The sequence below is a fragment of the Symphodus melops genome, assembly GCF_947650265.1.
Source record: "Symphodus melops genome assembly, chromosome: 9".
NCBI classification, from domain to species: domain Eukaryota; kingdom Metazoa; phylum Chordata; class Actinopteri; order Labriformes; family Labridae; genus Symphodus; species Symphodus melops.
The window spans coordinates 25,059,086-25,070,523 of NC_136699.1; positions in this window are offsets into that span (position 1 = coordinate 25,059,086).

Consider the following 11,438-nt stretch of genomic DNA (forward strand, 5'->3'; position numbering starts at 1 on the left):
AACTTGAAACTCAACTTTTCAGCGAGGCGCTGTTTTTCTGTTTTTAAACGTGTTGGGGTAAAAAAACGACACACACAGTTAACAGTAACAGAGCTGTGTCAGTCATACAGTGGCTGTTGTTGACTGATTGTTGTCATGGAGACAGGGCGGACGAGCGAGCGCTTCAAGCGAGCGCACAGCCAAGGCTTTTCCCGCCTGGATGGAAAATTTAGCAGTAAACGAAGAGTACGCAGCTCCTGCTTGAGATATGAAAACACGACCACGTTCTGACGTTGCATTAAATGTGACCTGTTATCTGAGTGGACAGGTCGTCAAGCAACATTATATCAAGATTATACAAAGATTCATCGACAGTATGAAGCCTTTGTGTTGGTGGATACACGTGTTCCTATATCCAGAAGAAAAACTTCAACCATGCATGCTTAATCAAGTCAAGCCGGCCTCTTCATTATTTAGACTGAGTTTAAATGTGCAGATAAAAAAGCAGCTCCACTTCTTTTTTTTTTTGCTCACATTCAGATGCTTCTTGAGATGTACGATGATGAACGTGCACAAAACTACAAAGATGAACGTTTATTGGCGACTGGTGTGAACGAGCTTGGTCATAATGTAACCCTGAGCTTTTCTGTCCAAAGAGATCTCACCCTGCTCAAAGTTTCAGCTCCGTGGCAACATCCTCAGATCTCAGCAACGTGTAGATAAACAGGAATTATGATTCATGTCTCCCGTCTCCCGACTCCACAGAGGTGCATATCCATCCATCAAGTAAGAACTGGGCCACTGGCATCTCTAAATCCCCACCGGTTCACAATTGTGCCGTGATAGATTGTTCCAATAAAGTAGTATTAGCAGACAGGAGCAGAGTTTCACTCAGTAAGCAGAGTTTTGGAGAATTTTGTTGTTTTCCAGCGAAACTGTTCCCCAGTGAACGAGCTGTACCTGGAAAAAACCCCTCCTGCTTTAATGTTGCTCTGCTGTGACTGCTGCATGAAACGCCTCATTTACTCCGTATCCTGATGCTTTGTCGAGCCCCCCCCCCACACACACACACACACACACTTTCACCTTCAAGCATTTACTCGCGGCCGTAACTTTTTTTTGTAGACGCCGTATCGAGTTGCTTTCATTTTCGAGGTCTGCGGTGCAAAGGGGGGGGGGGGGCTGCGGTAAGCAACGCTGTGAATGCTGTCATGTGGGCTTCCTTTTTTTTGAACAGACTTCGCCATTTCAGCTGCTGTGTGAATGGGAGAGAGGGAGAGAGGTCGGGAGAGATGAACGGAAGGAGAGAGAGAGCTGTTCATTCCTCTGCTTTTTTTTTTTTCTCTCAAAAATGGACTGATTTTCCTTCCTTGGGCACAATAGGTCCTCTGTGTCTTTTTAGTGGCAGTGAAGGAAAGAGAGGGAGTACACACACACACACACACACACACACACACACACTCTTACTCCCACACACACACACTCACACACACACAGGGGATATAAGGGAGGGCTGGAACATGTGCAGCCTTGCACACCAATGAGGAAGCTTTCTACCCAGAACACTCTCCTCTCTTATCTTGCAGCCCTGGGACTCGAGTGTGTGTGTGTGTGTGTGTGTGTGTGTGTGTGTGTGTGTGTGTGTGTGTGTGTGTGTGTGTGTGTGTGTGTGTGTGTGTGTGTGTGTGTGTCACTGAGAGCTTTCATATGTCAGTATACTGTATTTGTGGATGTCAATATTTCAGCAGAAGTCTTCTCTCTCCTTCGATAAGATTGAAATGTATAAATAGCTACTTTGTGGATAATTCCCTCTCTCTCCTCCACTCTCGCTCTACCTCTCTCGCCCTTTCCCTCACTCTCTGAATGATATGACAGAGGACTATAAATTGGTATTCCTATAGAGACGCTCAATGTGTGGATAAGCGATTCAGAGATGACTTTGAAGCATAAGGGCTGTCGCTTTGACTTGATTTATAATGGGACTATTCCGTTTGTGTGTGAGTCTGTCTGTGTCTGTGTGTGTGTGTGTGTGTTTGTGTTGTCTGGCTCTCATGCATACTGTTGTGTGTGTGTGTGTGTGTGTGTGTGATGCTTTTCACACACAGGATTTGTAATCATATTATCTCAGATTGCTGCGCTCCGTTTCCCCTCTGCTCGCTGCAGCTTGCGTGCGCGTGTTGTATGATGTTGACGCTCTTATTCCATCCGTCACTTCGGCCCGTTCCCCTTAACTCACTTTCAATTATGTCCCCATCATCCCGAGCTGTCCTTTTAAATACACTGAGACGTGTGTTTCCTCGAAGCCGCCGTGCGCCGTGTTCTCCATGTGAAGAGAACACGTCGTCGCAGCTCCTCGGGCTCGAGGTGTCATATTCAGCAGAAGTGCACGGCGGGCAGCGGATTTCATTTAGCTCTCCTTAAAACGTGTGAAAGAGAGAATGGAGCTGTCACACTGACGCTTTTAAAGGGGGGTGCGTCCAGTTCAGCTCGGGAGGAGTCTGAGGTGGACGAGCACATTGTCCTTTCATTTCTGAGAGGCTGGAGTTGTTGAACTTTGATGCCTGAGTCCTGAGTCGCCTGGACGTTTGCCTCCTGAGCCGTCGCCTCGGTGTCTTTGCGTCTCTCACGGCCCGTCCTTAAAACATGCAACGCCAGCGGCAGCCGCTAAATCAACTCGATTCGAACTGTCTCCAATTACATTTTCCAAACTTCTCGCAGCACGTTTACCCCGATGCCACCTTTCTAGTTTCCTCTCTGTCGCTCATGTAAATGGAGGAAGGTCGGGGGACTCTCACTTCTCTCACTCAGCAGAGCTCGTTTATCACAGTGGAGATACAGTAACACTGACAATATCCACATCTGTGATGGAAACGTTGAGCTCTGACTCGTGTCAACAACACTGGAGAAAAGCCTTCCTCGGCTCACCGCGAGCCGTTTGCAGACGAGCCTCGGCGTGTTGTGATTTCAGTCAACACGCAGCAGCAGCAGCAGCACGCGCCCGTCTGTCCTACCGTCAGAATGAAACCAACACATGTCAACGTGTTCGAGGGGAAACAGGATGAAATATTAAATAGATGTTGTGTGGACAGCCAGCACAATGCAACACAATATGTCGCGCTCACCAGCTGTTCGGACACGGGCTCGGGTAGCAATCCTGGCAACATGCTAATGCTAGATTTTCTTCGACGCGATATCCACAGTGAGTACAGTGTCTCAACAGTTTGTGCTGCAGGGACTGATGAAGGGCTGCTCAGTGTAGATTTGTCTGTTAAATGTCTTTTCTGTGTTTTTATATTTGGACACACGTGTTCATCTGTTAAACCATCCTCCGACTCCGCTGAATTTTGTATTTTGCAAATTCCAGAAAATAAATAAATAAATAACTGACAAGGTGCAGCCACAACCCTGAGTTGCTTCCGCTGCTTCGTCTGCATGGTATGAATGGTCACTTGCCCTTTGCCGTGTGTGTGTGTGTGTGTGTGTGTGTGTGTGTGTGTGTGTGTGTGTGTGTGTGTGTGTGTCGGTGTGATCTGCACAGTTAACTACTGTGGGTAATCAGAAGACATGAAAAGTGCTGTACAGCTCCATTTACCATCATTATAATCTGCATTATTTAAAACATGCTGACCTCTGTCTTTCACATTCATGAACAGCTGTAACAATTAGAGAAGTGCTAGTTTCCATCTGTTGTCCCGAGACAGCTAACAGAAAGAGACAGAATACAAATACAAGGTGACACACAGAGGTCAAAGGTCAAACGGGGTCACAGACTGGGTGTTCTTTGATCCACTGTCTGAGGTGTGTTTTGAAGGTTGCCTGTGTTTGTGAGTGGGAGAGTGTGCCGATTGACTGATAGGACAGTTTGTCTGAAGGTCGTGCGTCTGTGTGGGACCTCACAGTCTCCTCGGGCTGTGGCCCTTTTTGGTATTTACAGAAACTGCTTCCCAAATGAGACCTGTTGAATTAAATCTATTTATTCCATCTCTTTTTTCCTCACTTCATCTCTCGTCATAGACTGGGGAGGTTGCAGTGTGTCCATGTTAGACAGCATGTTAACACGATGCGATGGATTGCTAACGACATGACCTCCCTATTAACACCTGAGTGCAGACGAGATTAACTCGACAGGCTTTAAGCAGGTTTCTGTTCGGTGAGAAAACCTTGATGACCCTTTTTTTAAAAGCTCTGCCATCTGGTGTTTGCAGGGAAATGCAACTCATGTGATAGCATCAGACGTTAACGCGCAGAGCAGGACGGCACAAACACTGCATGGTCTAAGTATCATTAACAGCCCCCCCCCCCCCCCTCCGCTCTGCAGCCCACAGCAGAGCCGTCACAGTCCACCAAGCAGACAGACAGAGAGCGACATGGCTGCTCTGGATGCACAGCATATACTGCAGTGAGCTGGTTACATGTAATTAAACTGTAATTAACCTCCTTTGCATGTCATTAGCGCGCTGAGTCAAATATTAAGTTACTGTGATCGTGCCTGATTGGATTATTGATTCACCGTTTATCATTTGCAGGCAGACAGTTGTTGGCTGCTATCTTGTTTACTCTCTGTTAATGGTTACTGATGATCCCAAGCATGAGCTTTTGTGAACTGTCCCAGTGACTGATTATTTCCCCGAATGACAACAATAAAACAATAAGTCATAATTGTGAACACATGGGGAACCCGACCGCCGCCCATCAGTTTTAACGAGAGCGTTTCAGAGTGATGATTGTTTTTAACAAGGTGCGGTCTTTATCGTTTAGCTTCGTGGAAAGTGTTCAGCATTTTAATACCTCATGTAATAATAGCTTGTTGCGCTGCCCCCTGGTGGCACAAAAAACAGTTTGTCGGCTTTTATGGATCACATTTAACTTTTTCCTTTTTTTTTAAAAAAGCCAATCAGTGGGGCCACATGTGATTCGATTTCTTTCTGTCTTCATTTAGAGTAAATACAAAGACTTTAAAGAGCGTTCAAAGCTGCAGCTGGGCTTCTCCTGTTTTATATTCATGCTCTGTTTGGCATATTTAGTCCTCTCTTCAGACCAAGTCATACAAATATATAACAACTACCTCGGGCTAATCATCAATCATGAAGTGAAGAGTTCATTTACAAAAACCGTTAAACCGTGTCCTGCACTTGAAGTCGAGCTGGATCCAAAATCTGCTCTGGTGCAAAAACCAAAAACAGTCAAAGAGGAAGTGGGTGAAAGTTACACAGCTTCAGTCTGACTAATATTACCTCCAACTGTTGAAACAAATATAGTTATCTGCTTTTGCAAATGAACTGAAGTGTTCAAGCATCTTTGGACTGAGACGTCACAGCTGGTGTGTTTGTGTTCTTTGTGGTGGAGAGAAACATGGAGGAGCTGATTGACATTGTTCTCACGTACTTCACACAATTACATCAATAATTAATAAAGAATTCAAACTAACCCAGCCACACTATAGTGCAGTGTGCTGCAGTATGTACTGCAAGTGTTTATGATAAACCATGTGTTGAAAAGCCTCCTCATGTCCTTAATGCTGGCTACATCACACACACACACACACACACACACACACACACACACACAGCTGATTTATAAAAAATGAATCCATCAAATAATTAAAATCAAAGTGAATTATGTTATAAATGATGAATTAAGTGTTTGCTAGCTCATGCTATCTAATGCTAAGAACATTTTCAGTTTCCAGCTGGATCACAGCGTCAAAATAAAATCCCCTCAGGCTGTTTGCAGCCCGCTCTCCATCACAACTTACAAACAACTCTGCATGTTTCTGCTAGCGGCGCTCTTCTTCTCTGCTCTGAGTCACTCCCAATTTCCACCTGCTCCGTGCACGCCACGGTCTGTCAGCGCCACGCACTACGCCGCCATTCGCTGCCTTAACGAGTCAACGATTGTGATTCCACGGCGTGCGTTGCTGTTCGTCTTTGAAGTGTGCAAGTGGCGCTGCTAACACTTTGCCCCGTTACAAATACGCCGCGAGTGGAGCTGGACCTAACAGAACAACCCGGGAAAGGAAAGGCACGAGTCGTGGTCGGACCACGGCGTGCACGGAGTGTGTGTCAGAATAAGAGTCAGTGTAGTCATCAGTTCTGTCAATCACTGCAATAACCTGTAGCTGCAGGCACTAGAGTGTATTGTGTGTTTTATATGTAAATAGTTTGTTGCAGGGGGACATTTGTCTAACATCCCCGTGTTGGTTCAAAGTTTGATTGCAGTATTGTATTGTTGGCATTGATCCCTACTGCAGCACAGAGACACTCACTCCCTCACCCACAGGATGTCAGGGGGGTATTACACGGCTTGTATTCGGCGTAGGGATCTATGGTTATGCCTTTTGTTCGCACTATCTTCAGGTAGGCAGGGGGGGTTTGTGTGTACGATGCTGACTGCAGCGGATGAGTTCCAACGTGATAAGAACGGTTTAGCTCGTCTGTGTGACGGCTTGAATGTCAGAGGTGTTCGGAGCAGTCAGGGAGATTCTGTTGCATTGCGGTCTCAGGTCTCTGTTTCACCGTGTGCGTTAGCTGATTGTATTATGACAGGAATCAGAGGAAGAAATAAAAGGCTCCTAATTTGTTGTTAAATGTTCTGTGACTTGCAACAGAACATGAGTCGGATCAGTTCGAACAACAGCAAAAAAAAAAATTGCACGTGTGATCAGATCTGCAGAAGATTCCCGCGATCCAGATGAAGAGGTTTTCAGTCGGAGTCGGGCTCATTTGGTTTCCAGTCATTCGAGCTCTTCCACGCTGCTTTAAGCTGGTCAGGGTTCTTGTACTTTCCCCTATCAGTCTGCAGTATTGAATATCAGAGATGTTGAACCTGCTTGTCTCTGTTTCACACGCAGTGTTGGGTGTAAGAGGTTGTATCTGACTACGTCTGCTGTGTTGGGATTAAATTGCCTGGATTTTTTTTTTTTTTTTAAGTCTGGGTCTTAACAGCTGTGTGCATAAGGAATACAAAGTAGACGAACATCTTATCAGCACAATAATGTAATACTGAAATGACACTATCAAAGATGGGATCAATGTGTTTTATCTGAACTCAGCGGTTCTAGATTCTAGATTTTATAGTTTAAACAAACTCAACTACAGGAAGTTAACGCTTCTCTTTGCAGGATGTTTTTAAACCACTTTGGGGTTTTTAGATGTTTTCTGACAATGGACTGTTAAACATTAGCGTATCCAAAGATCCCGGTGCCGGGGGTGGGATTCTGGGTGTGTGACTGAGTTAAAAAAACAAAAACAAATAAAAAACACATTTCCTCACTGAGAAATATCAGGCATTGTTGTTTCTCAGGTTCTCTCCTAAGGAAATTATGAAGATGTAGGTATGTCCATTTAAAAAAAAAAAATAATAATAATAATTGGGGGGGGGTGGGGGGGGTCACTTCTTAACCCTTCAATGGCAGACATGTATAAACATTTTTTTAAATTAACCACTTGTTATAATCTACGGCAATAATAATAACTTATCAAGGCAAACATCACACATCCAGGATACTCTACCAACTTTTTGTCATTTTATAAACAATTAATTTGAACCTTTAATTCATTGTTTTGCATAGAAAACAAAACAAAACAAAAAAATCTTGTTGTTATAAATAATAGTTCTATCTACCCATAATAGAATAGATAGACATTTTTCTGAAAACTTTTTCTTCGTGCCCCTGGTAAAGAAAAGTAGATAGAAGTTTTTCTTTGTGCCCCTGGTATAGAAAAGTAGACAGAAATTTTTCTTAAAACGTTTTCTCTGTGCCCCTGGTATTTGCTATACCATGTGTGAAACGTGCTCGCAATTTTTTCTTTTTTTTTTCTTTTCTCCGAGCCCCTGGTATTGGAAACTAGAACCATAGATAGACAGGGGGAAATGTAAATAAAGAAAAACATTATCATTGAATATAAAACAACTTATTCACAATTATAGACCAAATATCCTGTTTTTATAAAACAATCCCTGTGGTGACCGGACTCCAGAATTTTCTAAACATAATTTACAAAGGCTCACTCTGCACTTCTGTAAGACTGTCCATCAGACATGTGAACACTGGCTTAAAGGTTGTATATTCTCCTCCTTTTTAACAAGTTTAAATCAGTCTCAGAGCTACCCAAAATACATGTGTGAAGTTTATTGCCAAATATCCACTCTGATCCTGTATTTGATCATGTCTATAAACCCCTCTATTTCAGCCCTGCTCAGAACAGGCTGTTTCTGTAGCTTTAAATATGCAAATGAGCTATGCATGACCACGCCCCTTTATAGAAGTCCCATTGTTTACGGTGAGAAGGCAGACTCAGAAGGCAGAACAAACACCTAGCTGTGGGCGTGTCACCCACCTGGGGGAGGGGCTACTGCCCTTTGTGATGTCATGAAGGGAACATCTCCAAACGGCCTGTTTGAGCACACATTTTCTGAAAAGTGGAGGATGGACTTTTCTCATCAGTGGAGGGTTTGAATACTGACTAGAGACGCACAGTAGTGTTAGAAAAATCATGGTAAAGTTTATTTAGCTAAATATTTGCCCCTTTAAATAATGTATAGAAGTGTGTTTTATGATTATTATACAATTGGGGGGGCTGCGAGGATGAAAGTTTGGGAACATCTGCATGAGTGCAGATCAACAATTGTGTTTAAGTTGTATGTCCTGTAAATATAAGGATTTTCATAAAGGACATGATTTAATGGAAATGACAGGACAGATGTAAGAAATGACGAGAAATCTATTGAAAATTAGACAAATTGTTATGCATTTAAAAAATGTAGGTGCACATTTGATATTAACAGTGATTTTGTGTTAGGGACTAAATAACTTGATCACCAGGTGAATAAAGGAGCGCAATTAAAAAAAAAAAAATTAAACATGCAAATTCAAAAAGTCTGCTTGTTTAAGATTCAGTTGTCGCTGTTTCAGTCTGTCTCAACACACCGGTGTAGACTTACCTGCATTCTGATTGGCTATTCCTACAGATATTATACAGCTGCATGAAAGCAGTCCATCCTCTTAGGTCTAAAGAAATCCTTGTGAAGGCTGTGCAGTGGAATCAGTCAGGAGCTTCTTTTTTCCCCCCCAGCTGAACAGAGGCGCTAACCTTCTGGTGGGATTAGATTTTCTTTCTATCTCAAATCTCCGGTTTTTACTGTGGTCGAAGGAGCTCGACCGGGAGGCACTTCCTGCGACAGGAGGATGTGGAGAGAGGAGAATCAATTACAGGGGGAGAGAGAGAGAGAGAGAGAGAGAGAGGAGAGGGGCGCCTGGTAAAGATGTTGAAAGGGAAGGAAAAGCAGAGATAAAGTGGGATAGTGGAGGCTGTGACAAGGGAGGGAAGGAACAGAGGAGGGAATCAATAGACTTGGTTCAATAGGGTCATTGGACGTGGTTTTGCCAAGAAGGATTTCTATTCAACTGTGTGCAGGGATGTGTGTGTGAGAGAAGAAGTGTGCTTGGACATTTTGCACCAATGGAGTGCCTGTGCGTGGGATATCATGTGTTTGTGTTACAGTGCTGCACAGCGCCTGGATTCTTGACCTGTTCGCTGTTTTTTGGGGTGTTTTTTTTTTGCTATTATATGGTTAACAGAAGCTAATAGCGTGGGACTTCTGCAGCCCCGGGGCGAGAGAGAGAGAGAGATTAGCAGGGTGAGGGTAAGTGAGGTAAACACACATTGAGAAGGAGAGCTCGAGACAGAAAAGGAAATAAAAATGAAGCCAGCCCACCTCGAGGCCTGCTCACTCATTCAGAATTCATTTCCTCTAATGGAGCGGCCTCACTCTAAATCACAGCACAATCAATGCAGATCGACATTAAGTCTGATTTTGAAAGACGCTGCTGACTGAAACAGAATTTGCATAAAAACCGAAAAGTCACATTTTGCTCATTATCGTGCTTTTCCATCTTGTTTTGCTTCTATCAGAGGTTAACGAGTATCTGCCCCTTTTCACACCTTCTTCCCGAGTAAGGCAAATTTGAATTTTGAAACTACCTCAAGCTTCATCATGAAAACCACATTTGTAAATGTGTGTATGTGTGTATGTGTGTGTGTGTGTTGGGGGGGGGGGGGGGGGGTTCAATTGAAAAATAAGTTCAAGGGAAAGGTTAAACAACTGGAGCGCCGAGTTGTCAATCACACTCCGACAACCCCAACCATGCTTTTATTTTGAAGGCCATGTGTCCAAAATAGAACCTGATGCATCTCGGCTCCTGCCGGCTTATTGTTGTGGAAACAGATTTGCATGTTAATATGAATAAGTACCATATGACCCCCATAGGTGCCTCTGTACACTGTAGCAGTAAATAGTTCCTTGTTTTTATATGAGATATTGAGAATGCAACTCATGGCATTTGCAGCTCCGATGCACACACACACACAAAGTGAACACTTTTGTCCTCTTGCGTCACTAAAATGCAGATAACTCTCACTTGTTTCCTCCCTGTCATTTCCTTCAGAATCAGCAGAAACAACCGAACACCACCTCTCACTTCTCAGCCTTTTTCCTCCACCATCCTCCCAATCTGTGCTGCCTGCAGCCTGTTTGATTTGCTTTATATTCATTTGCACGCCACTGTAACGGCGACTTGGACCGCAGTGCGTTCACACTTTGCGGCGAGTCTGCAGAGATCATTTACATGCAGATTGTGAATTCATTTTGAGACCATTTACAATCAAATTGGATGTTTTTTTGCTCTGTCGGAAAACAATCGACTCGTCGAAAAAATACACGTTGATACAGGAAATAGAAGAGGTGTCTGATGAATATTGTAATTCAGGGGAGAGCTGGGGCGAGGATACACCTGAGGAAATTATAGTGTGGAAGGTAAGGAGCAAAGGTGAGCGTGAGGATAGATTTCAGAGAGAGGACACATTTTCTCATTTCATTTCTCCCAACCCTTCCTCAATTGAACTCTATTTAAAGTCCATCAACGCCTCTCTCTGTCTCGTTTCCCGTTAATAAGCAGCCTTCTTCCAGGGCTTTTCATGTAGTTTAAAGGGGACAAAACTATTAACTAGAGGCTCGGGAGGAGAGAAAGAAGGAAGGATGAGAGGTGCCTCACAAACACTCATTTACTTTTTTTTTTTTTTGTTCTGTTTTCCTGTTTTGTGCCCGCTCAGCTGAACTCTATTTGGATTCTATCATTGAATCTCCCTGTTTAATTTCCCTTCTAATTAGCTGCCTTTCATTCGCAGGGAATGTGCTGTCTGCTGGCCGAGCTCGCTGCTGCAGCTTGTTGACATGCCAACACTTCTAGTGTGTGTGCGTCTGTGTGTGTGTGTGTGTGTGTGTGTGTGTGAGGCTGTGGGGAAGGCCAGTCAGAGCTGGAGTGTTTGTGTGTGTTTGTGAGAGACTGAATCAATAGGCAGTTATCAGATAGGGCTGGTTAAGGGTCTTTCTCTTGAAGGAGGGAAGAGTTGAGGCCTCTCAGAAAAATGCTCAAGGCAAACTCCATGTTTATTCATCAG